A 27,874-nucleotide genomic window follows, 5' to 3' on the forward strand; every position below is an offset into this window, starting at 1 on the left:
TCCAGTAATAGATTCCGATGGACATGGGAAGGTTTACTGTCACCTGTGGACCATCAACTTCACGATGAAACACAGAAATTGCGTCTTAATTGATTACAACAGGCACCATGCCGACTTATGTCCGGGAGAGTGATGCTTCTATCTGTCTGTGCTTTGATCCTTTAATGGGAATCCAGTAACAGATTTCGGTGGACATCGGACGGTTTACTGTAAATTGTGAACCTTCAACTCGACGATGAAACACAGAAATTGCGTCGGAATTGAAAACAACAGGCTCCATGCCAACTTCTGTCGGAGAGAGTAATGTTTCTATCTGTCTGTGCTTTGATTCTTTCTTGGGATTCCAGTAATAGACTCCGATGGACATGGGAAGGTTTGCTGTAACCTGTGGACCTTCAACTCGACGATGAAACACAGAAAGTGCGGCGGAATTGAATACAACTGGTATCATGCCGGCTTCTCTCCGGGAGAGTAATGCTTCTAACTGTCTGTGCTTTGACTCTTTCCTGCGATTCCAGTAATAGATTCCGGTGGACATGGGAAGGTTTACTGTAACCTGAAGACCTTCAACGTGACGATGAAACACAGAAATTGCGTCGGAATCGAATACAACAGGCACCATGACGACTTCTGTCCGGTAGAGTAATGCTTCTATCTGTCTGTGCTTTGATTCTTTCCTGGGATTCCAGTAACAGATTCCGATGGACATGGGAAGGTTTACTGTAACCTGTCGACCTTCAACTTGACGATGAAACACAGATATTTCGTCGGAATTGAATACAACAGACACCATGCCAACATCTGTCGGGGAGAGTAATCCCTCTATCTGTTTGTGCTTTGATTCTTTCTTGGGATTCCAGTAATAGATGCCGATGGACATGGGAAGGTTTACTGTAACCTGTGGACCTTCAACTTGACGATGAAACACAGAAATTACGTCGGAGTTGAATACAACAAGCACCATGCCGACTTCTGTCCGGGAGAGTAATGCTTCCTTCTGTCTGTGCTTTGATTCTTACCTGGGATTCCAGTAATAGATTCTGATGGACATCGGAAGGTATACTGTAACCTGTGGACCTTTAACTTGACGATGAAACACAGAAATTGCGTCGGAATTGAATACAAAAGGCACTGTGCCCACTTCTGTCCGGGAGAGTAATGCTTCTATCTGTCTGTGCTTTGATTCTTTCCTGGGATTCCAGTAATAGATTCCGATGGACATGGGGAGGTTTACTGTAACCTGTGGACCTTCAACTCGACGATGAAGCACAGAAATTACGTCGGAATTGAATACAACAGGCACCATGCCGACTTCTCTCCGGGAGAGTAAAGCTTCTATCTGTCCGTGGCTTGATTCTTTCCTGGGATTCCAGTAATTGATACCGATGGACATGGGAAGGTTTACTGTAACCTGTGTCCCTTCAGCTTGACGATGAAACAAAGAAATTGCGTCAGAATTGAAAACAACAGGCACCATGCCGACTTCTGTCCGGGAGAGTAATGCTTCTATCTGTCTGTGCTTTGATTTTTTCCTGGGATTCCAGTAATAGATTCCGATTGACATGGGAGGGTTTTCTGTAACCTGTGGACCTTCAACTTGACGATGAAACACAGAAATTTCGTCGGAAATGAATGCAACAGGAACCATGCCGTCTTCAGTCCGGGAGAGTAATGCTTCTATCTGTCTGTGCTTTGATTCTTTCCTTGCATTCCAGTAATAGATTCCGATGGACATGGGGAGGTTTACCCTAACCTGTGGTCCTTCAACTTGACGATGAAACACAGAAATTTCGTCCTAATTGAATACAACAGGCACCGTGCCGACTTCTGTCCGGGAGAGTAATGCTTCTATCTGTCTGTGCTTTGATTCTTTCCTGGGATTTGCGACCGAACCGCCGAATCTTTCCATCAGTAAATGGGGTATGTTCTCAAGTGACTCCGATGTTTTAACCCCTCCACTGACAGAATGACCCGCTTCCTACTTCCGTATGTATAAAGCCAATACGGACTTGTAGCTGTCACGCCTTTGCGCTTACTGCTACGTATTTTAACCGTAAATAGCTCAGCCCTAATGGTAAGAGTTAGTAGTGAATTCTGGCGTTATTAATCTTTGAAGACAGCACAGCTGCCACAAGCTCAGCTCACTTTTACTCCACTCCTACCCACGCCATTACACCACATTAATTAGGTGCTACATGGCCCTTGCTAAATTCACTTGCGTATACATTTTTGTCCGTTACTCGCCAGTATTTACCTATTGGATTAGTACACTCCTAACCGGACTATTTCTCAAAGAGCTGTGATGATTAACCGGGTTCGATCCACGGCCTACAGTGCCCTACAGTTCACACGGTCACACTGCCTACCTGACCCACTTAACTTGGTAGTGAGCTTATGTATCCAATCACCACGGCTAGCAGCAGTGGATAATCCTATCAGCACGACGAGAGCAGCAGACTTACCGTCGAATCCTCCTGAAAATACTTATAACTACGGTCGCCAGCTCTGAAGGAGCAAAAGAATAAATCAGTTTTTTGGCTCGTTTCAAAGTGAAACGGCTTAAGTTGAATTTAAACTTAATTCTGAATATTACTATTTCTGATCATTCTAGGTGATTCTACAAAACAAATACTCTCTCAATTTCTGTGAGTTGGCTTGGTAATTACCACCAAGACAATTTATGCAACTTAGGTTAACAAAATTCTATCCTTTAACTTATTTAATGATTTTGGATATTACTCTTTGGACAATTGCTATAGAATTAGTTAAGTGACTTTACTTGAAAGGTTACTAAGAAAAATTTAAGTAACTGTAAATAGGCGACTCATTCTGGTGTGACCATTGCTCTTTTCTACATTCTTAAACGCTAAAGTATTCTACAACCAAAAGAATTGTAAATGAAAGAGGCGATGGTGGCCTCAGTCTGATTTCACTACACTATGTTTCAGGTTACTACACTTTACAATGAACAACATGCGTCGTAATTTTACTCATTACTATATTCTGTCTTCTGCACTTGCACAAAAGAAAACTGGTATTCTACTTTTACATGTATACAAAGTTCGACTTAACAATTTCAAGCAGTCTTGCCTTGGGTAGACGTGTCGGTGCTGGTGGTGAGATGCATGTGGCTAACGCAGCTCTTCCTCTTCACGCCTCGTGCCCTTAATGGCGGCTGGAACTACGAGCTGTAGCACTCGTATAAGCTACTGCGCGTCCGCCATAAAATCTGGGCGCAGGAACTCTTACAATCAGCCCCAGTGGCATAGAGACGGCTTCGACAACCATTCGTCGCGTTCCACTCCACAAACGGCAACGATATTCTCCTTTTCGCTGTTGCACAGTCACTTTTGCGTGAGCACAGTTATGCACGTCCGCTCACGTCAACACTCCCCAGGCCATTCCATTGTTCAGTCCCTGTGTCTCCAGCTACCTCTAGCTATGCTCGTATCACCAAGAGTGGGGGCGTTCCCCTACCACCTTTTCACCGAAATCATTTAGTATTTAAGAATATTTATATTTATTACCCTGGAGTTCATACCAGTCATAATAATTTACTACTAGCTCTTTATAACATTAAATCATACAGTAATAACTTATTATTACCAAGAAAAAGAGTACATTTGACTCCGAGAGCTCTGTGCATTGTCTGAGACAGCGCTAATTCCCAGTTTCGCAAATAGATGGCATCAGGGTGCACTCCCTGGCAGTCTCACACCAGCGCGCCCGTTTCCGACGCGCGGGCTGCAAATTACTGTCAGCCCACCATCATTTCAGTTCCGTTACAGATTCCAGTAATAGATTCCGATGGACATCGGAAGGTTCACTGTAACCTGTGGACCTTCAACTCGACGATGAAGCACTGAAATTACGTCGGAATTGAATACAACAGGCACCATGCCGACATCTGTCCGGGAGAGTAATGCTTCTAACTGTCTGTGCTTTGATTCTTTCCAGGGATTCCAGTAATAGATTCCGATGGACATCGGAAGGTTTACTGTAACCTGTGGACCTTCAACTCGACGATGAAGCACTGAAATTACGTCGGAATTGAATACAACAGGCACCATGCCGACTTCTCTCCGGGACAGTAAAGCTTTTATCTGTCTGTGCTTTGATTCTTTCCTGGGATTCCAGTAATTGATTCCGATGGACATGAGAAGGTTTACTGTAACCTGTGGACCTTCAACTCGACGATGAAACACAGAAATTGCGGCCGAATTGAATACAACAGGCACCATGCCGACTTCTCTCCGGGACAGTAAAGCTTCTATCTGTCTGTGCTTTGATTCTTTCCTGGGATTCCAGTAATTGATTCCGATGGACATGAGAAGGTTTATTGTAACCTGTGGACCTTCAATTAGACGATGAAACACTGAAATTGCGTCGGAATTGAATACAGCAGTCACCATGCCGACTTATGTCTGGGAGAGTGATGCGTCTATCTGTCTGTGCCTTGATCCTTTCCTGGGAATCCAGTAATAGATTCCGATGGACATCGGAAGGTTTACTGTAACGTGTGGACTTTCAACTCGACGATGAAACACAGAATTTGCGTCGGAATTGAATACAACAGGCACCATGCCAACTTCTGTCCGGGAGAGTAATGCTTCTATCTGTCTGTGCTTTGATTCTTTCCTGGGATTCCAGTAATAGATTTCGGTGGACATGGGAAGGTTTACTGTAACCTGTGGACCTTCAACTTCACGATGAAACACAGAAATTGCGTGGGAATTGAATACAACATTCACCATGCCGACCTCTGTCCGGGAGAGTAATGCTTCTATCTGTCTGTGCTTTGATTCATTAGTGGGAATCCAGTAATAGATTCAGATGGACATGGGAAGGTTTACTGTAACCTGTGGACCTTCAACTTGACGATGAAACACAGAAATTTTGTCGGAAATGAATACAACAGGCACCATGCCGTCTTCTATTAGGGAGAGTAATGCTTCTATCTGTCTGTGCTTTGATTCTTTCCTTGCATTCCAGTAATAGATTCCGATGGACATGGGAGGGTTGACTGTAACCTGTGGACCTTCAACTTGACGATGAAACACAGAAATTTCGTCGTAATTGAATACAACAGGCACCGTGCCGACTTCTGTCCTGGAGAGTAATGCTTCTATCTGTCTGTGCTTCGATTCTTTCCTGGGATTCCAGTAATAGATTCCGATGGACATCGTAAGGTTTACTGTAACCTGTGGACCTTCAACTCGACGAGAAAACACAGAAATAACGTCGAAATTGAATACAACAGGCACCATGCCGACGTCTCTCCGGGAGAGTAATGCTTCTAACAGTCTGTGCTTTGACTCTTTCCTGGGATTCCAGTAATACATTCCGATGGACATCGGAAGGTTTACTGTAACCTGTGGTACTTCAACTCGGCGATGAAACACTGAAATTGCGTCGGAATTGAATACAACAGACATGATGCCGACTTCTCTCCGGGAGAGTAAAGCTTCTATCTGTCTGTGCTTTTATTCTTTCCTGGGATTCCAGTAATTGATCCCGATGGACATGAGAAGGTTTACTGTAACCTGTGGACCTTCAACTCGACGATGAAACACAGAAATTGCGGCGGAATTGAATACAACTGGCACCATGCCGACTTATGTCCGGGAGAGTAATGCTTCTATCTGTCTGTGCTTTGATTCTTTCCTGGGATTCCAGTAATAGATTTCGATGGACATGGGAAGGTTTACTGTAACCTGTGGACCTTCAACTTCACGATGAAACACAGAAATTGCGTGGGAATTGAATACAACATTCACCATGCCGACCTCTGTCTGGGAGAGTAATGCTTCCATCTGTCTGTGCTTTGATTCTTTAGTGGGAATCCAGTAATAGATTCCGATGGACATGGGAAGGTTTACTGTAACCTGTGGACCTTCAACTTGACGATGAAACACAGAAATTGCGTCGGAATTGAATGCAACAAGCACCATGCCGACTTCTGTCCGGGAGAGTAATGTTTCTATCTGTCTGCGCTTCGATTCTTTCCTGGGATTCCAGTAATAGACTCCGATGGACATGGAATGGCTTATTGTAACCTGTGGACCTTCAATTTGACGATGAAACACTGAAATTGCGTCGGAATTGAATACAGCAGGCACCATGCCGAGTTATGTCTGGGAGAGTGATGCTTCTATCTGTCTGTGCTTTGATCCTTTTCTGGGAATCCAGTAATAGATTCCGATGGACATCGGAAGGTTTACTGTAACCTCTGGACCGTCAACTCGACGATGAAACACAGAATTTGCGTCGGAATTGAATACAACATGCACCATGCCAACTTATGTCCGGGAGAGTAATGCTTCTATCTGTCTGTGCATTGATTCTTTCCTGGGATTCCAGTAATAGATTTCGATGGACATGGGAAGGTTTACTGCAACCTGTGGACCTTCAACTTCACGATGAAACACAGAAATTGCGTGGGAATTGAATACAACATTCACCATGCCGACCTCTGTCCGGGAGCGTAATGCTTCTATCTGTCTGTGCTTTGATTCATTAGTGGGAATCCAGTAATAGATTCCGATGGACATGGGATGGTTTACTGTAACCTGTGCACCTTCTACTCGACGATGAAGCACAGAAATTACGTCGCAATTGAATACAACAGGCACCATGCCGACTTCTCTCCGGGAGAGTAAAGCTTCTATCTGTCTGTGCTTTGATTGTTTCCTGGGATTCCAGTAATTGGTTCCGATGGACATGAGAAGGTTTACTGTAACCTGTGGACCTTCAACGCGACGATGAAACACAAAAATTGCGGTGGAATTGAATACAACTGGCACCATGCCGACTTCTCTCCGGGAGAGTAATGCTTCTAACTGTCTGTGCTTTGACTCATTTGTGGGATTCCAGTAGTAGATTCCGATGGACATGGGAAGGTTTACTGTAACCTGTGGACCTTCAACTTGACGATGAAACACAGAAATAGCGTCGGAATCGAATACAACAGGCACCATGACGACTTCTGTCCGGGAGAGTATTGCTTCTATCTGTCTGTGTTTGATTCTTTCCTGGGATTCCAGTAATAGATTCCGATGGACATCGGCAGCTTTACTGTAACCTGTGGACCCTCAACTCGACGATGAGACACAGAAATTGCGTCTGAATTGAATACAACAGGCACCATGCCGACTTCTGTCCGGGAGAGTAATGCTTTTATGTGTCTGTGCTTTGATTCTTTCCTGGGATTCCAGTAACAGATTCCGATGGACATGGGAAGGTTTACTGTAACCTGTGGACCTTCAACTTGACGATGAAGCACAGAAATTACGTCGCAATTGAATACAACAGGCACCATGCCGACTTCTCTCCGGGAGAGTAAATCTTCTATCTGTCTGTGCTTTGATTCTTTCCTGGGATTCCAGTAATTGGTTCCGATGGACATGAGAAGGTTTACTGTAACCTGTGGACCTTCAACTCGACGATGAAACACAAAAATTGCGGTGGAATTGAATACAACTGGCACCATGCCGACTTCTCTCCGGGAGAGTAATGCTTCTAACTGTCTGTGCTTTGACTCATTTGTGGGATTCCAGTAGTAGATTCCGATGGACATGGGAAGGTTTACTGTAACCTGTGGACCTTCAGCTTGACGATGAAACACAGAAATTGCGTCGGAATCGAATACAACAGGCACCATGACGACTTCTGTCTGGGAGAGTAATGCTTCTATCTGTCTGTGTTTGATTCTTTCCTGGGATTCCAGTAATAGATTCCGTTGGACATCGGCAGCTTTACTGTAACCTGTGGACCCTCAACTCGACAATGGGACACAGAAATTGCGTCGGAATTGAATACAACAGGGACCATGCCGACTTCTGTCCGGGAGAGTAATGCTTTTATGTGTCTGTGCTTTTATTCTTTCCTGGGATTCCAGTAACTGATTCCGATGGACATGGGAAGGTTTACTGTAACCTGTGGACCTTCAACTTGACGATGAAACACAGAAATTTCGTCGGAATTGAATACAACAGGCACCATGCCAACTACTGTCGGGGAGAGTAATGCTTCTATCTGTCTGTGCTTTGATTCTTTCTTGGAATTCCAGTAATAGATGCCGATGGACATGGGAATGTTTACTGTAACCTGTGGACCTTCAACATGACGATGTTGCACAGAAATTACGTCGGAGTTGAATACAACAAGCACCATGCCGACTTCTGTCCAGGAGAGTAATGCTTCTATCTGTCTGGGCTTTGATTCTTTCCTGGGATTCCAGTAATAGATTCCGATGGACAGGGGTAGGTTTACTGTAACCTGGGGAACTACAACTCGACGATGAAGCACAGAAATTACGTCGGAATTGAATATAACAGGCACCATGCCGACTTCTCTCCGGGAGAGTAAAGCTTCTATCTGTCTGTTGCTTGATTCTTTCCTGGGATTAAAGTAATTGATTCCGATGGACATGGGAAGGTTTACTGTAACCTGTGGACCTTCAGCTTGACGATGAATCAAAGAAATTGCGTCAGAATTGAAAACAACAGGCACCTTGCCGACTTCTGTCCGGGAGAGTAATGCTTCTATCTGTCTGTGGGTTGATTTTTTCCTGGGATTCCAGTAATAGATTCCGTTGGACATGGGAAGGTTTTCTGTAACCTTTGGACCTTCAACTTGACGATGAAACACAGAAAATTCGTCGGAAATGAATACAACAGGCACCATGCCGTCTTCTGTCCGGGAGAGTAATGCTTCTATCTGTCTGTGCTTTGATTCTTTCCTGGCATTCCAGTAATAGATTCCGATGGACATGGGAAGGTTTAATCTAACCTGTGGACCTTCAACTTGACGATGAAACACAGAAATTTCGTCGGAATTGAATACAACAGGCACCGTGCCGACTTCTGTCCGGGAGAGTAATGCTTCTATCTGTCTGTGCTTTGATTCTTTCCTGGGATTCCAGTAATAGATTCCGATGGACATGGGAAGGTTTACTGTAACCTGAGGACCTTCAACGTGACGATGAGACACAGAAATAACGTCGGAATTGAATACAACAGGCATCATGCCGACTTCTGTCCGGGAGAGTAATTCTTCTATCTCTCTGTGCCTTTATTCTTTCCTGGGATTCCAGTAATAGATTTCGATGGATATGGGAAGGTTTACTGTAACCTGTGGTCCATCAACTTCACGATGAAACACAGAAATTGCGTCTCAATTGATTACAACAGGCACCATGCCGACTTATGTCCGGGAGAGTGATGCTTCTATCTGTCTGTGCTTTGATCCTTTCCTGGGAATCCAGTAACAGATTTCGGTGGACATCGGATGGTTTACTGTAAATTGTGAACCTTCAACTCGACGATGAAACACAGAAATTGCGTCGCAATTGAAAACAACAGGCTCCATGCCAACTTCTGTCGGAGAGAGTAATGTTCTATCTGTCTGTGCTTTCATTCCTTCTTGGGATTCTAGTAATAGACTCCGATGGACATGGGAGGGTTTACTGTAACCTGACGACCTTCAACGTGACGATGAAACACAGAAATTGCATCGGAATCGAATACAACAGGCACCATGACGGCTTCTGTCCGGGAGAGTAATGCTTTTATCTGTCTGTGCTTTGATTCTTTCCTGGAATTCCAGTAATAGATTCCGATGGACATCGGAAGCTTCACTGTAACCTGTGGACCCTCAACTCGACGATGAAACACAGAAATTGCGTCGGAATTGAATACAACAGGCACCATGCCGACTTCTGTCCGGTAGAGTAATGCTTCTATCTGTCTGTGCTTTGATTCTTTCCTGGGATTCCAGTAACAGATTCCGATGGACATGGGAAGGTTTACTGTAACCTGTCGACCTTCAACTTGACGATGAAACACAGATATTTCGTCGGAATTGAATACAACAGGCACCATGCCAACATTTGTCGGGGAGAGTAATCCTTCTATCTGTCTGTGCTTTGATTCTTTGTTGGGATTCCAGTAATAGATGCCGATGGACATGGGAAGGTTTACTGTAACCTGTGGACCTTCAACTTGACGATGAAACACAGAAATTACGTCGGAGTTGAATACAACAAGCACCATGCCGATTTCTGACCGGGAGAGTAATGCTTCTATCTGTCTGTGCTTTGATTCTTACCTGGGATTCCAGTAATAGTTTCTGATGGATATCGGAAGGTATACTGTAACCTGTGGACCTTTAACTTGACGATGAAACACAGAAATTGCGTCGGAATTGAATACAAAAGGCACTGTGCCCACTTCTGTCCGGGAGAGTAATGCTTCTATCTGTCTGTGCTTTGATTCTTTCCTGGGATTCCAGTAATAGATTCCGATGGACATGGGAAGGTTTACTGTAACCTGTGGACCTTCAACTCGACGATGAAGCACAGAAATTACGTCGGAATTGAATACAACAGGCACCATGCCGACTTCTCTCCGGGAGAGTAAAGCTTCTATCTGTCTGTGGCTTGATTCTTTCCTGGGATTCCAGTAATTGATACCGATGGACATGGGAAGGTTTACTGTAACCTGTATCCCTTCAGCTTGACGATGAAACAAAGAAATTGCGTCAGAATTGAAAACAACAGGCACCATGCCGACTTCTGTCCGGGAGAGTAATGCTTCTATTTGTCTGTGCTTTGATTTTTTCCTGGGATTCCAGTAATAGATTCCGATTGACATGGGAGGGTTTTCTGTAACCTGTGGACCTTTAACTTGACGATGAAACACAGAAATTTCGTCGGAAATGAATACAACAGGAACCATGCCGTCTTCAGTCCGGGAGAGTAATGCTTCTATCTGTCTGTGCTTTGATTCTTTCCTGGCATTCCAGTAATAGATTCCGATGGACATGGGAAGGTTTACCCTAACCTGTGGACCTTCAACTTGACGATGAAACACAGAAATTTCGTCGGAATTGAATACAACAGGCACCGTGCCGACTTCTGTCCGGGAGAGTAATTCCTCTATCTGTCTGTGCTTTGATTCTTTCCTGGGATTTGCGACCGAACCGCCGAATCTTTCCATCAGTAAATGGGGTATGTTCTCAAGTGACTCCAATGTTTTAACTCCTCCACTGACAGAATGTATAAAGCCAATACGGACTCGTAGCTGTCACGCCTTTGCGCTTACTGCTACGTATTTTAACCGTAAATAGCTCAGCCCTAATGGTAAGAGTTAGTAGTGAATTCTGGCGTTATTAATCTTTGAAGACAGCACAGCTGCCACAAGCTCAGCTCACTTTTACTCCACTCCTACCCTCGCCATTACACCACATTAATTAGGTGCTACATGGCCCTTGCTAAATTCACTTGCGTATACATTTTTGACCGTTACTCGCCAGTAATTACCTATTGGATTAGTACACTCCTAACCGGACTATTTCTCAAAGAGCTGTGATGATTAACCGGGTTCGATCCACGGCCTACAGTGCCCTACAGTTCACACGGTAACACTGCCTACCTGACCCACTTAACTTGGTAGTGAGCTTATGTATCCAATCACCACGGCTAGCAGCAGTGGATAATCCTATCAGCACGACGAGAGCAGCAGACTTACCGTCGAATCCTCCTGAAAATACTTATAACTACAGTCGCCAGCTCTGAAGGAGCAAAAGAATAAATCAGTTTTTTGGCTCGTTTCAAAGTGAAACGGCTTAAGTTGAATTTAAACTTAATTCTGAATATTACTATTTCTGATCATTCTAGGTGATTCTACAAAACAAATACTCTCTCAATTTCTGTGAGTTGGCTTGGTAATTACCACCAAGACAACTTATGCAACTTAGGTTAACAAAATTCTATCCTTCAACTTATTTAATGATTTTGGATATTACTCTTTGGACAATTGCTATAGAATTAGTTAAGTGACTTTACTTGAAAGGTTACTCAGAAAAATTTAAGTAACTATAAATAGGCGACTCATTCTGGTGTGACCATTGCTCTTTTCTACATTCTTAAACGCTAAAGTATTCTACAACCAAAAGAATTGTAAATGAAAGAGGCGATGGTGGCCTCAGTCTGATTTCACTACACTATGTTTCAGGTTACTACACTTTACAATGAACAACATGCGTCGTAATTTTACTCATTACTATATTCTGTCTTCTGCACTTGCACAAAAGAAAACTGGTATTCTCCTTTTACATGTATACAAAGTTCGACTTAACAATTTCAAGCAGTCTTGCCTTGGGTAGACGTGTCGGTGCTGGTGGTGAGATGCATGTGGCTAACGCAGCTCTTCCTCTTCACGCCTCGTGCCCTTAATGGCGGCTGGAACTACGAGCTGTAGCACTCGTATAAGCTACTGCGCGTCCGCCATAAAATCTGGGCGCAGGAACTCTTACAATCAGCCCCAGTGGCATAGAGACGGCTTCGACAACCATTCGTCGCGTTCCACTCCACAAACGGCGACGATATTCTCCTTTTCGCTGTTGCACAGTCACTTTTGCGTGAGCACAGTTATGCACGTCCGCTCACGTCAACACTCCCCAGGCCATTCCATTGTTCAGTCCCTGTGTCTCCAGCTACCTCTAGCTATGCTCGTATCATCAAGAGTGGGGGCGTTCCCCTACAACCTTTTCACCGAAATCATTTAGTATTTAAGAATATTTATATTTATTACCCTGGAGTTCATACCAATCATAATAATTTACTACTAGCTCTTTATAACACTAAATCATACAGTAATAACTTATTATTACCAAGAAAAAGAATACATTTGACTCCGAGAGCTCTGTGCATTGTCTGAGACAGCGCTAATTCCCAGTTTCGCAAATAGATGGCATCTGGGTGCACTCCCTGGCAGTCTCACACCAGCGCGCCCGTTTCCGACGCGCGGGCTCCAAATTACTGTCAGCCAACCATCATTTCAGTTCCGTTACAGATTCCAGTAATAGATTCCGATGGACATCGGAAGGTTTACTGTCACCTGTGGACCTTCAACTCGACGATGAAACACAGACATAACGTCGGAATTCAATAAAACAGGCATCATGCCGACTTCTGTCCGGGAGAGTAATGCTTCTATCTGTCTGTGCTTTGATTCTTTCCTGGGATTCCAGTAATAGATTTCGATGGACATGGGAAGGTTTACTGTAACCTGTGGACCTTCAACTCGACGATGAAGCTCAGAAATTACGTCGTAATTGAATACAACAAGCACGATGCCGACTTCTCTCCGGGAGTGTAAAGCTTCTATCTGTCTGTGTTTGATTCTTTCCTGGGATTCCAGTAATTGATTCCGATAGACATGTGAAAGTTTACTGTAACCTGTGGACCTTCAATTCGACGATGAAACACAGAAGTTGCGGCGGAATTGAATACAACTGGCACCATGCCGACTTCTCTCCGGGAGAGTAATGCTTCTAACTGTCTGTGGTTTGACACTTTTGTGGGATTCCAGTAGTAGATTCCGATGGACATGGGAAGGCTTTCTGCAACCTGTGGACCTTCAACGTGACGACGAAACAAAGAAATTGCGTCAATATTGAAAACAACAGGCACCATGGCGACTTCTGTCCGGGAGAGTAATGCTTCTATCTGTCTGTGCTTTGATTTCTTTTGGGATTCAAGTAATAAATTCCGATGGACATGGGAAGGTTTTCTGTAACCTTTGGACCTTCAGCTTGACGATAAAACACAGAAATGTGGTCGGAAATGAATACAACAGGCACCATGCCGTCTTCTGTCCGGGAGAGTAATGCTTCTATCTGTCTGCGCTTTGATCCTTTCCTGGGGATGCAGTAATAGATTCCGATGGACATGGAATGGCTTATTGTAACCTGTGGACCTTCAATTTGACGATGAAACACTGAAATTGCGTCGGAATTGAATACAGCAGGCACCATGCCGACTTATGTCTGGGAGAGTGATGCTTCTATCTGTCTGTGCTTTGATCATTTTCTGGGAATCCAGTAATAGATTCCGATGGACATCGGAAGGTTTACTGTAACCTGTGGACCTTCAACTCGACGATGAAACACAGAATTTGCGTCGGAATTGAATACAACAGGCACCATGCCAACTTCTGTCCGGGAGAGTAATGCTTCTATCTGTCTGTGCTTTGATTCTTTCCTGGGATTCCAGTAATAGATTTCAATGTACATGGGAAGGTTTACTGCAACCTGTGGACCTTCAACTTCACGATGAAACACAGAAATTGCGTGGCAATTGAATACAACATTCACCATGCCGACCTCTGTCCGGGAGCGTAATGCTTCTATCTGTCTGTGCTTTGATTCGTTAGTGGGAATCCAGTAATAGATTCCGATGGACATGGGAAGGTTTACTGTAACCTGTGGACCTTCAACTTGACGATGAAACACAGAAATTTTGTCGGAAATGAATACAACAGGCACCATGCCGTCTTTTATTAGGGAGAGTAATGCCTCTATCTGTCTGTGTTTTGATTCCTTCCTGGCATTCCAGTAATAGATTCCGATGGACATGGGAAGGTTTACTGTAACCTGTGGGCCTTCAACTTGACGGTGAAAGACAGAAATTTCGTCGTAATTGAATACAACAGGCACCGTGCCGACTTCTGTACGGGAGAGTAATGCTTCTATCTGTCTGTGCTTTGATTCTATCCTGGGATTCCAGTAATAGATTCCGATGGACATCGTAAGGTTTACTGTAACCTGTGGACCTTCAACTCGACGATGAAACACCGAAATTACGTCGAAATTGAATACAACAGGCACCATGCCGATGTCTCTCCGGGAGAGTAATGCTTCTAACAGTCTGTGCTTTGACTCTTTCCTGTGATTCCAGTAATAGATTCTGATGGACATGGGATGGTTTACTGTAACCTGTGGACCTTCAACTTTACGATGAAACACAGAAATTGCGTCGGAATTGAATACAACAGGCATCATGCCGACTTCTGTCCGGGAGAGTAATCCTTCTATCTGTCTGTGCTTTGATTCTTTCCTGGGATTCCAGTAATAGATTTCGATGGACATGGGAAGGTTTACTGTAACCTGTGGACCTTCAACTTTACGATGAAACACAGAAATTGGGTCACAATTGATTACAACAGGCACCATGCCGATTTCTGTCCGGGAGAGTAATGCTTCTAACTGTCTGTGCTTTGACTCTATCCTGGGATTCCAGTAATACATTCCGATGGACATCGGAAGGTTTACTGTAACCTGTGGACCGTCTACTCGACGATGAAGCACAGAAATTACGTCGCAATTGAATACAACAGGCACCATGCCGACTTCTCTCCGTGAGAGTAAAGCTTCTATCTGACTGTACTTTGATTCTTTCCTGGGATTCCAGTAATTGGTTCCGATGGACATGAGAAGGTTTACTGTAACCTCTGGACCTTCAACTCGATGATGAAACACAAAAATTGCGGTGGAATTGAATACAACTGGCATCATGCCGATTTCTCTCCGGGAGAGTAATGCTTCTAACTGTCTGTACTTTGACTCTTTCCTGGGATTCCAGTAGTAGATTCCGATGGACATGGGAAGGTTTACTGTGACCTGTGGACCTTCAACTTGACGATGAAACATAGAAATTGCGCCGGAATTGAATACAACAAGCACCATGCCGACTTTTGTCCGGGAGAGTAATGCTTCTATCTGTCTGCGCTTTGATTCTCTCCTGGGATTCCAGTAATAGACCCCGATGGACATGGGAAGGCTTACTGTAACCTGTGAACCTTCAACTTGACGATGAAACAAAGAAATTGCGTCAGTATTGAAAACAACAGGCACCATGCCGACTTCTGTCCGGGACAGTAATGCTTCTATCTGTCTGTGCTTTGATTTTTTTTTTGGGATTCCAGTAGTAGATTACGATGGACATGGGAAGGTCTTCTGTAACCTTTGGACCTTCAGCTTGACGATAAAACACAGAAATGTCGTCGGAAATAAATACAACAGGCACCATGCCGTCTTCTGTCCGGGAGAGTAATGCTTCTATCTGTCTGTGCTTTGATTCTTTCCTGGCATTCCAATAATAGATTCCGATGGACATGGGAAGGTTTACTGTAACCTGTGGACCTTCAACTTGACGATGACACACAGAAATTTCGTCGGAATTCAATACAACAGGCACCATGCCGACTTCTGTCCGGGAGAGTAATGCTTCTAACTGTCTGTGCTTTGACTCTTTCCTGGGATTCCAGTAATACATTCCGATGGACATCGGAAGATTTACTGTAACCTGTGGTACTTCAACTCGACGATGAAACACTGAAATTACGTCGGAATTGAATACAACAGGCACCATGCCGACTTCACTCCGGGACAGTAAAGCTTCTATCTGTCTGTGCTTTGATTCTTTCCTGGGATTCCAGTAATTGATTCCGATGGACATGAGAAGGTTTACCGTAACCTGTGGACCTTCAACTCGACGATGAAACACAGAAATTGCAGCGGAATTGAAAACAACTGGCACCATGCCGACTTCTCTCCGGGAGAGTAATGCTTCTAACTGTCTGTGCTTTGACTCTTTCGTGGGATTCCAGTAGTAGATTCCGATGGACATGGGAAGGTTTACTGTAACCTGTGGACCTTCAACTTGACGATGAAACACAGAAATTGCGTCGGAATTGAATGCAACAAGCACCATGCCGGCTTTTGACCGGGAGAGTAATGCTTCTATCTGTCTACGCTTTGATTATTTTCTGGGATTCCAGTAATAGACTCCGATGGACATGGGAAGGCTTATTGTAACCTGTGGACCTTCACTTGACGAAGAAACACTGATATTGCGTCGGAATTGAATACAGCAGGCACCATGCCGACTTATGTCTGGGAGAGTGATGCTTCTATCTGTCTGTGCCTTGATCCTTTCCTGGGAATCCAGTAATAGATTCCGATGGACATCGGAAGATTTACTCTAACCTGTGAACCTTCAACTCGACGATGAAACACAGAATTTGCGTCGGAATTGAATACAATAGGCACCATGCCAACTTCTGTCCGGGAGAGTAATGCTTCTATCTCTCTGTGCTTTGATTCTTTCCTGGGATTCCAGTAATAGATTTCGATGGACATGGGAAGGTTTACTGTAACCTGTGGACCTTCAACTTCACGATGAAACACAGAAATTGCGTGGGAATTGAATACAACATTCACCATGCCGACCTCTGTCTGGGAGAGTAATGCTTCTATCTGTCTGTGCTTTGATTCTTTAGTGGGAATCCAGAAATAGATTCCGTTGTACATGGGAAGGTTTACTGTAACCTGTGGACCTTCAACTTGACGATGACACACAGAAATTTCGTCGGAATTGGATACAACAGGCACCATGCCGACTTCTGTCCGGGAGAGTAATGCTTCTAACTGTCTGTGCTTTGACTCTTTCCTGGGATTCCAGTAATACATTCCGATGGACATCGGAAGATTTACTGTAACCTGTGGACCTTCAACTCGACGATTAAGCACAGAAATTTCGTCGGATTTGAATACAACAGGCACCATGTCGACTTCTCTCCGGGAGAGTAAAGCTTCTATCTCTCTGTGCTTTGATTCTATCCTGGGATTCCAGTAATTGATTCCGCTGGACATGGGAGGATTTACTGTAATCTGTGGACATTTAGCTTGACGTGAAACACAGATATTGCGTCGGAATTGAATACAAAAGGCACCGTGCCGACTCCTGCCTAGGAGAGTAATGCTTCTATCCGTCTGAGCTTTGATTCTTTCCTGGGATTCCAGTAATTGATTCCGATGGACATGCGAAGGTTTACTGTAACCTGTGGACCTTCAACTTGACGAGGAAACTCAGAAATTGCGTCGGAACTGAAACCAACAGGCACCATGCCGACTTCTCTCCGGGAGAGTATTGCTTCTATTCGTCTGTGCTTTGATTCTTTCCTGGAATTCCAGTAATAGATTCCGAGGGACAACGTAACATTTACTGTAACCTGTGGACCTTCAACTCGACGATGAAACACAGAATTAACGTCGAAATTGAATACAACAGGCTCCATGCCGACTTCTCTCCGGGAGAGTAATGCTTCTAACAGTCTGTGCTTTAACTCTTTCCTGTGATTCCAGTAATAGATACCGATGGACATGGGAAGGTTTACTGTAACCTGTGGACCTTCAACTCGACGATGAAACGAACAAATTGCGTCGTAATTGAATACAACAGGCACCATGCTGACTTCTGTCCGGGAGAGTAATGCTTTTATCTGTCTGTGCTTTGATTCTTTCCTGGGATTTCAGTAATAGATTCCGATGGACATGGGAAGGTCTACTGTAACCTTTCGACCTTCAACTTGACGATGAAACACAGAAATTTCGTCGAAATAGAATACAACAGGCACCATGCTGTCTACTGTCCGGGAGAGTAATGCTTCTATCTATCTGTGCTTTGAATCTTTCCTGGGATTCCAGTAATAGATACCGATGGACATGGGAAGGTTTACTGTAACCTGTGGAGCTTCAACTAGACGATGATACACAGAAATGGCGTCGGAATTGAATACAACAGGCACCATGCCGACTTATGTCCGGGGGAGTGATGCTTCTATCTGTCTGTGCTTTGATCCTTTCCTGGGAATCCAGTAATAGATTCCGATGGACATCGGAAGGTTTAGTGTACCCTGTGGACCCTCAACTAGGCGATGAAACACATAAATTGCTGCGGAATTGAATACAACTGGCACCATGCCGACTTCTGTCCGGGAGAGTAATGCTTCTAACTGTCTGTGCTTTGACTCTTTTCTGGGACTCCTGTAATAGATTACGATGGACATGGGAAGGTTTACTGTAACCTGTGGACCTTCAACTTGACGATGAAACACAGAAATTGCGTCGTAATTGAATACAATAGGCACCATGCCGAATTCTGTCCGGGAGAGTAATGCTTCTATCTGTCTGTGCTTTGATTCTTTATGGGATTCCAGTAATTGATTCCGATGGACATGGGAAGGTTTAATGTAACCTGTGGACGTTCAACTCCACAATGAAACACAGAAATTGCGTCAGAATTGTATACAACATGCACCATGCCGACTTCTGTGCGGGAGAGTAATGCTTCTATCTCTGTGTGCTTTGATTCTTTCCTGGGATTCCAGTAATAGATTCCGATGGACATGGGAAGGTTTACGGTAACCTGTGGACCTTCAACTTGACGATGAAACACAGAAATTGCGTCGGAATTGAGTTCAACAGGCACCATGCCGACTTATGTCCGGGAGAGTGATGCTTCTATCTGTCTGTGCTTTGATCCTTTCCTAGGAATCCAGTAATAGATTCCGATGGACATCGGAAGGTTTACTGTAACCTGTGGACCTTCAACTTGGCGATGCAACACAGAAATTGCGTCGGAATTGAATACAAGAGGCACCATGCAGACTTCTGTCCGGGAGAGTAACGCTTCTATCTGTCTGTGCTTTGATTCTTTACTGGGATGCCAGTAATACATTCCGATGGACATGGGATGGTTTACTGTAACCTGTGGGCTTTTAACTTGACGATGAAACACAGAAATTGCGTCGGAATTCAAAACAACAGGCATCATGCCGACTTCTGTCCGGGACAGTAACGCTTCTATCTGTCTGTGCTTTGATTCTTTCCTGGGATTCCAGTAATAGATTCAGATGGACATGGGAAGGTTTACTGTAACCTGTGGACATTCAACTTGACGATTAAACACAGAAATTTCGTCTTAATTGAATACAACAGGCACTATGCCGACATCTGTCCGGGAGAGTAATGCTACTATCTGTCTGTGTTTGATTCTTTCCTGGGATTCCAGTAATAGATTCCGATGGACATCGGAAGGTTTACTGTAACCTGTGGTCCTTCAACTCGACGACGACACACAGAAATTGCGGCGGAATTCAATACAACTGGCACCATGCCGACTTCTCTCCGGGAGAGTAATGCTTCTAACTGTCTGTGATTTGACTCTTTCGTGGGATTCCAGTAGAAGATTCCGATGGACATGAGAAGGTTTACTGTAACCTGTGGACCTTCAACTTGACGATGAAACACAGAAATTGCGTCGGAATGGAATGCAACAAGCACCATGCCGACTTCTGTCCGGGAGAGTAATGCTTCTATCTGTCTGCGCTTCGATTCTTTCCTGGGATTCCAGTAATAGACTCCGATGGACATGGGAAAGCTTATTGTAACCTGTGGACCTTCAATTTGACGATGAAACACTGAAATTGCGTCGGAATTAAATACAGCAGTCACCATGCCGACTTATGTCTGGGAGAGTGATGCTTCTATCTGTCTGTGATTTGATCCTTTCCTGGGAATCCAGTAATAGATTCCGATGCACATCGGAAGGTTTACTGTAACCTGTGGACCTTCAACTCGGCGATGAAACACAGAATTTGCGTCGGAATTGAATACAACAGGCACCATGCCAATTTCTGTCCGGGAGAGTAATGCTTCTAACTGTCTGTGCTTTGATTCTTTCCTGGGATTCCAGTAATAGATTTCGATGGACATGGGAGAGTTTACTGTAAACTGTGAACCTTCAACTTCACGATGAAACACAGAAATTGCGTGGGAATTGAATACAACATTCAAATGCCGACCTCTGTCCGGGAGAGTAATGCTTCTATCTGTCTGTGGTTTGATTCATTAGTGGGAATCCAGTAATAGATTCCGATGGACATGGGAAGGTTTACTGTAACCTGTGGAAATTCAACTTGACGATGAAACACAGAAATTGCGTCAGAATTGAATACAAAAGGCACCGTGCCGACTTCTGTCCAGGAGAGTAATGCTTCTATCCGTCAGAGCTTTGATTCTTTCCTGGGATTCCAGTAATTGATTCCGATGGACATGGGAAGGTTTACTGTAACCTGTGGACTTTCAACTTGACGATGAAACACATAAATTGCGTTGGAATTGAAAACAACAGGAACCATGCCGACTTCTGTCCGGGAGAGTAATGCTTATATCTGTCTGTGCTTTGATTCTTTCCTGGGATTCCAGTAATAGATTCCGATGGACATGGGAAGGGTTACTGTAACCTGTGGACCTTCAACGTGACGATGAAACACCTAAATTTTGTCGGAAATGAATACAACAGGCACCATGCCGTCTTCTATTAGGGAGAGTAATGCTTCTATCTGTCTGTGCTTTGATTCTTTCCTGGCATTCCAGAAATAGATTCCGATGGACATGGGAAGGTTTACTGTAACTTGTGGACCTTCAACTTGACGATGAAACACAGAAATATCGTCGTAATTGAATACAACAGGCACCGTGACGACTTCTGTCCGGGAGAGTAATGCTTATATCTGTCTGTGTTTTGATTCTTTCCTGGGATTCCAGTAATAGATATCGATTTACATCGTTAGGTTTACTGCAACCTGTGGACCTTCAACTCGACGATGAAACACAGAAATAACATCGAAATTGAATACAACAGGCACCATGCCGACGTCTCTCCGGGAGAGTAATGTTTCTAACAGTCTGTGCTTTGACTCTTTCCTGTGATTCCAGTAATAGATACCGATGGACATGGGAAGGTTTACTGTAACCTGTGGCCTTCAACTTGACAATGAAACACAGAAATTTCGTCGGAATTGAATACAACAGGCACCATGCCGACTTATGTCTGGGGGAGTGATGCTTCTATCTGTCTGTGCTTTGATCCTTTCCTGGGAATCCAGTAATAGATTGCGATAGACATCGGAAGGTTTACTGTATCCTGTGGACCTTCGACTAGACGATGAAACACATAAATTGCTGCGGAATTGAATACAACTGGCACCATGCCGACTTCTGTCGGGGAGAGTAATGCTTCTATCTGTCTGTGCTTTGACTCTTATCTGGGATTCCTGTAATAGATTACGATGGACATGGGAAAGTTTACTAAAACCTGTGGACCTTCAACTTGACGATGAAACACAGAAATTGCGTCGGAATTGAATACAACAGGCACCATGCCGACATATGTCCGGGAGAGTGATGCTTCTATCTGTCTGTGCTTTGATCCTTTCCTGGGAATCCAGTAATAGATTCCGATGGACAGCGAAAGGTTTACTGTAACCTGTGGACCTTGAACTCGACGATGAAACACAGAAATTGCGTCGAAATTGAATACAACAGGCACCATGCCAACTTCTGTCCGGGGGAGTAATGCTTCTATCTGTCTGTGCTTTGATTGTTTCCTGGGATTCCAGTAATAGATTCCGATGGACATGGGAAGGTTTACTGTAACCTGTGGACCTTCAACTTGACAATGAAACACAAAAATTGCGTCGGAATTGTATACAACAGGCACCATGCCGGCTTCTGTCCGGGAGAGTAATGCTTCTATCTGTCTGTGCTTTGATTCTTTCCTGGGAGTCCAGTAATAGATTCCGATGGACATGGGAAGGTTTTCTGCAACCTGTGGACCTTCAACTTGACGATGAAACACAGAAATTGCGTCGGAATTGAATACAACAATCACCATGCCGACTTATGTCCGGGAGAGTGATGCTTCTATCTGTCTGAGGTTTGAGCCTTTCCTGGGAATCCAGTAATAGATTCAGATGGACATGGGAAGGTTTACTGTAACCTGTGGACCTTCAACTTGACGACGAAACACAGAAATTGCGTTGGAATATAATACAACAGGCACCATGCCGACTTATGTCCGGGAGAGTGCTGCTTCTATCTGTCTGTGCTTTGAGCCTTTCCTGGGAATCCAGTAATAGATTCCGATATTCATCGAAAGGTTTACTGTAACCTGTGGACCTTTAACTCGACGATGAAACACAGATATTGCGTCGAAATTGAATACAACAGGCACCATGAAAACTTCTGTTCGGGAAAGTAATGCTTCTATCTGTCTGTGCTTTGATTCTTTCTTGGGATTCCAGTAATAGATTCCGATGGACATGGGAGGGTTTACTGTAGCCTGTGGACCTTCAACTTGACGATGAAACATAGAAATTGCGTCGGAATTGAATACAACACGCACCATGCCGACTTCTGTCCGGGAGAGTAATGCTTCTAACTGTCTGTGCTTTGATTCTTTCCTGGGATTCCAGTAATTGATTCCGATGGACATGGGAAGGTTTACTGTAACCTGTGGACCTTCGACGTGACGATGAAACACAGAAATTGCGTCGGATTTGAATACAACAGGCACCATGCCGAGTTCTGTCCGGGAGAGTAATGCTTCTATCTGTCTGTGCTTTGACTCTTTACTGGGATTCCAGTAATAGATTCCGATGGACATGGGACGGTTTACTGTAACCTGTGGAACTTCAACTTGACAATGGAACACAGAAATAGCGTCGAAATTGAAAACAATAGGCACCATGCCGGCTTCTGTCCAGGAGAGTAATACTTCCATCTGTCTGTGCTTTGAATCTTTCCTGGGATTCCAGTAATAGATTTCGATGGACATGTTAAGGTTTACTGTAACCTGTGGACCGCCAACTTGACGATGAAACACAGAAATTTCGTCTGAATTGAATACAACAGGCACCATGCCGTCTTCTGTCCGGGAGAGTAATGCTTCTATCTGTCTGTGCTTTGATTCTTTCCTGGCATTCCAGTAACAGATCCCGATGGACATGGGAAGGTTTATTGTAAACTGTGGACCTCCAATTTGACGATGAAACACAGAAATTTCGTTGGAATTGAATACAACAGGCGCCATGCCGACTTCTGTCCGGGAGAGTAATGGTTCTGTCTGTCTGTGCTTTGATTCTTTCCTGGGATTCCAGTAATAGATTCCGATGGACATGGGAAGGTTTACTGTAACCTGTGGACCTTCAACTTGACGATGAAACACAGAAATTTCGTCGGAATTGAATACAACAGGCACCATGCCGTCTTCTGTCCGGGAGAGTAAGGCTTCTATCTGTCTGTGCTTTGATTCTTTCCTGGCAATCCAGTAATAGATTCCGATGGACATGGGAAGGTTTACTGTAACCTGTTGACCTTCAACTCGACGATGAGACACAGAAATTTCGTTGGAATTGAATACAACAGACACCATGCCGACTTCTGTCCGGGAGAGTAATGCTTCTGTCTGTCTGTGCTTTGATTCTTTCCTGGGATTCCAGTAATAGATTCCGATGGACATGGGAAGGTTTACTGTAACCTGTGGACTTTCAACTTGACGATGAAACACAGAAATTTCGTCGGAATTGAATACAACAGGCACCATGCCGTCTTCTGTCCGGGAGAGTAATGCTTCTAACTGTCTTTGCTTTCATTCTTTCCTGGGATTCCAGTAATAGATTCCGATGGACATGGGAAGGTTTACTGTAACCTGTGGACCTTCAACTTGACGATGAAACACAGAAATTGCGTCGTAATTGAATACAACAGGCACCATGCCGAGTTCTGTCCGGGAGAGTAATGCTTCTATCTGTCTGTGCTTTGACTCTTTACTGGGATTCCAGTAATAGATTCCGATGGACATGGGAAGGTTTACTGTAACCTGTGGACCTTCCACTCAACAATGAAACACAGAAATTTTGTCGGAATTGGATACAACAGGCACCATGCCGACTTCTCTCCGGGAGAGTAATGCTTCTAACTCTGTGTGCTTTGACTCTGTCCTGGGATTCCAGTAATAGATTCCGATGGACATGGGAAGGTTTACTGTAACCTGTGGACCTTCAACTTGACGATGAAACACAGAAATTTCGTCAGAATTGAATACAACAGGCACCATGCCGACTTCTGTCCACGAGAGTAATGCTTCTATCTGCCTGTGCTTTGATTCTTTCTTGGGATTCCAGTAAGAGATTCCGATGGACATGGGAAGGTTTACTGTAACCTGTGGAAATTCAACTTGACAATGGAACACAGAAATTGCGTCGGAATTGAATACAATAGGCACCATGCCGGCTTCTGTCCGGGAGAGTAATACTTCCATCTGTCTGTGCTTTGAATCTTTCCTGGGATTCCAGTAATAGATTTCGATGGACATGTTAAGGTTTACTGTAACCTGTGGATCGCCAACTTGACGATGAAACACAGAAATTTCGTCGGAATTGAATACAACAGGCACCATGCAGTCTTCTGTCCGGGAGAGTAATGCTTCTATCTGTCTGTGCCTTGATTCTTTCCTGGCATTCCAGTAACAGATCCCGATGGACATGGGAAGGTTTACTGTAAACTGTGGACCTTCAATTTGACGATGAAACACAGAAATTTCGTTGGAATTGAATAAAACAGGTGCCATGCCGACTTCTGTCCGGGAGAGTAATGCTTCTGTCTATCTGTGATTTGATTCTTTCCTGGGATTCCAGTAATAGATTCCGATGGACATGGGAAGGTTTACTGTAACCTTTGGACCTTCAACTTGACGATGAAACACAGAAATTTCGTCGGAATTGGATACAACAGGCACCATGCCGTCTTCCGTCCGGGAGAGTAAGGCTTCTATCTGTCTGTGCTTTGATTCTTTCCTGGCAATCCAGTAATAGATTCCGATGGACATGGGAAGGTTTACTGTAACCTGTTGACCTTCAACGTGACGATGAAACACAGAAATTTCGTTGGAATTGAATACAACAGACACCATACCGACTTCTGTCCGGGAGAGTAATGCTTCTATCTGTCTGTGCTTTAATTCTTTCCTGGGATTCCAGTAATTGATTCCGATGGACATGGGAAGGTTTACTGTAACCTATGGACCTTCAACTTGACGATGAAACACAGATATTTCGTCGGAATTGAATACAACAGGCGCCATGCCGACTTCTGTCCGGGAGAGTAATGCTTCTGTCTGTCTGTGCTTTGATTCTTTCCTGGGATTCCAGTAATAGATTCCGATGGACATGGGAAGGTTTACTGTAACCTGTGGACCTTCAACTTGACGATGAAACACAGAAATTTTGTCGGAATTGAATATAACAGGCACCATGCCGTCTTCTGTCCGGGAGAGTAATGCTTCTAACTGTCTGTGCTTTGATTCTTTCCTGGGATTCCAGTAATAGATTCCGATGGACATGGGAAGGTTTACTGTAACCTGTGGACCTTCCACTCTACGATGAAACACAGAAATTTCGTCGGAATTGAATACAACAGGCACCATGCCGACTTCTGTCCGGGAGAGTAATGCTTCTATCTGTCTGTGCTTTGATTCTTTCTTGGGATTCCAGTATTAGATTCCGATGGACATGGGAAGGTTTACTGTAACCTGTGGAACTTGAACTTGACAATGGAACACAGAAATTGCGTCGGAATTGAATACAATAGGCACCATGCCGGCTTCTGTCCGGGAGAGTAATACTTCCATCTGTCTGTGCTTTGAATCTTTCCTGGGATTCCAGTAATAGATTTCGATGGACATGTTAAGGTTTACTGTAACCTGTGGACGGCCAACTTGACGATGAAACACAGAAATTTCGTCGGAATTGAATACAACAGGCACCATGCCGTGTTCTGTCCGGGAGAGTAATGCTTCATTCTGTCTGTGCTTTGATTCTTTCCTGGCATTCCAGTAACAGATCACGATGGACATGGGAAGGTTTACCGTAAACTGTGGACCTTCAATTTGACGCTGAAACACAGAAATTTCGTTGGAATTGAATACAACAGGTGCCATGCCGACTTCTGTCCGGGAGAGTAATGCTTTTGTCTGTCTGTGCTTTGATTCTTTCCTGGGATTCCAGTAATAGATTCCGATGGACATGGGAAGGTTTACTGTAACCTGTGGACCTTCAACTTGACGACGAAACACAGAAATTTCGTCGGAATTGAATACAACAGGCACCATGCCGTCTTTTGTCCGGGAGAGTAAGGCTTCAATCTGTCTGTGCTTTGATTCTTTCCTGGCAATCCAGTACTAGATTCCGATGGACATGGGAAGGTTTACTGAAACCTGTTGACCTTCAACGTGACGATGAAACACAGAAATTTCGTTGGAATTGAATACAACAGACACCATGCCGACTTCTGTCCGGGAGAGTAATGCTTCTATCTGTCTGTGCTTTAATTCTTTCCTGGGATTCCAGTAACAGATTCCGATGGACATGGGAAGGTTTACTGTAACCTGTGGACCTTCAACTCGACGATGAAACACAGACATTTCGTCGGAATTGAATACAACAGGCGCCATGCCGACTTCTGTTCGGCAGAGTAATGCTTCTATCTGTCTATGTTATGATGCTTTCCTGGGAATCCAGTAATAGATTCCGATGGACATGGGAAGGTTTACTGTAACCTGTGGACCTTCAACGTGACGATGAAACACAGAAATTGCGTCGGAATTGAATACAACAGGCACCATGCCCACTTATGTCCGAGTGAGTGATGCTTCTATCTGTCTGTGCTTTGATCCTTTCCTGGGAATCCAGCAATAGATTCCGAAGGACATCGGAAGGTTTACTGTAACCTAGGGACCTCGAACTCGACGATGAAACACAGAAATTGCGTCGAAATTGAATACAACAGGCACCATGACAACTTCTGTTCGGGAAAGAAATGCTTCTATCTGTCTGTGCTTCGATTCTTTCTTGGGATTCCAGTAATAGATTCCGATGGACATGGGAAGGTTTACTGTAGCCTGTGGACCTTCAACTTGACGATGAAACATAGAAATTGCGTCGGAATTGGATACAACACGCACCATGCCGACTTCTGTCCGGGAGAGTAATGCCTCTAACTGTCTATGCTTGGATTCTTTCCTGGGATTCCAGTAATAGATTCAGATGGACATGGGAAGGTTTACTGTAACCTGTGGACCTTCCACTCTGCGATGAAACACAGAAATTTCGTCAGAATTGAATACAACAGGCACCATGCCGACTTCTCTCCGGGAGAGTAATGCTTCTAACTGTGTGTGCTTTGCCTCTGTCCTGGGATGCCAGTAATAGATTCCGATGGACATGGGAAGGTTTACAGTAACCTGTGGACCATCAACTTGACGATGAAACACAGAAATTTCGTCGGAATTGAATACAACAGGCACCATGCCGACCTCTGTCCGGGAGAGTAATGCTTCTATCTGTCT

This window comes from Schistocerca piceifrons, chromosome 4, assembly GCF_021461385.2.
Source record: "Schistocerca piceifrons isolate TAMUIC-IGC-003096 chromosome 4, iqSchPice1.1, whole genome shotgun sequence".
Taxonomy (NCBI): Eukaryota; Metazoa; Arthropoda; class Insecta; order Orthoptera; family Acrididae; genus Schistocerca; species Schistocerca piceifrons.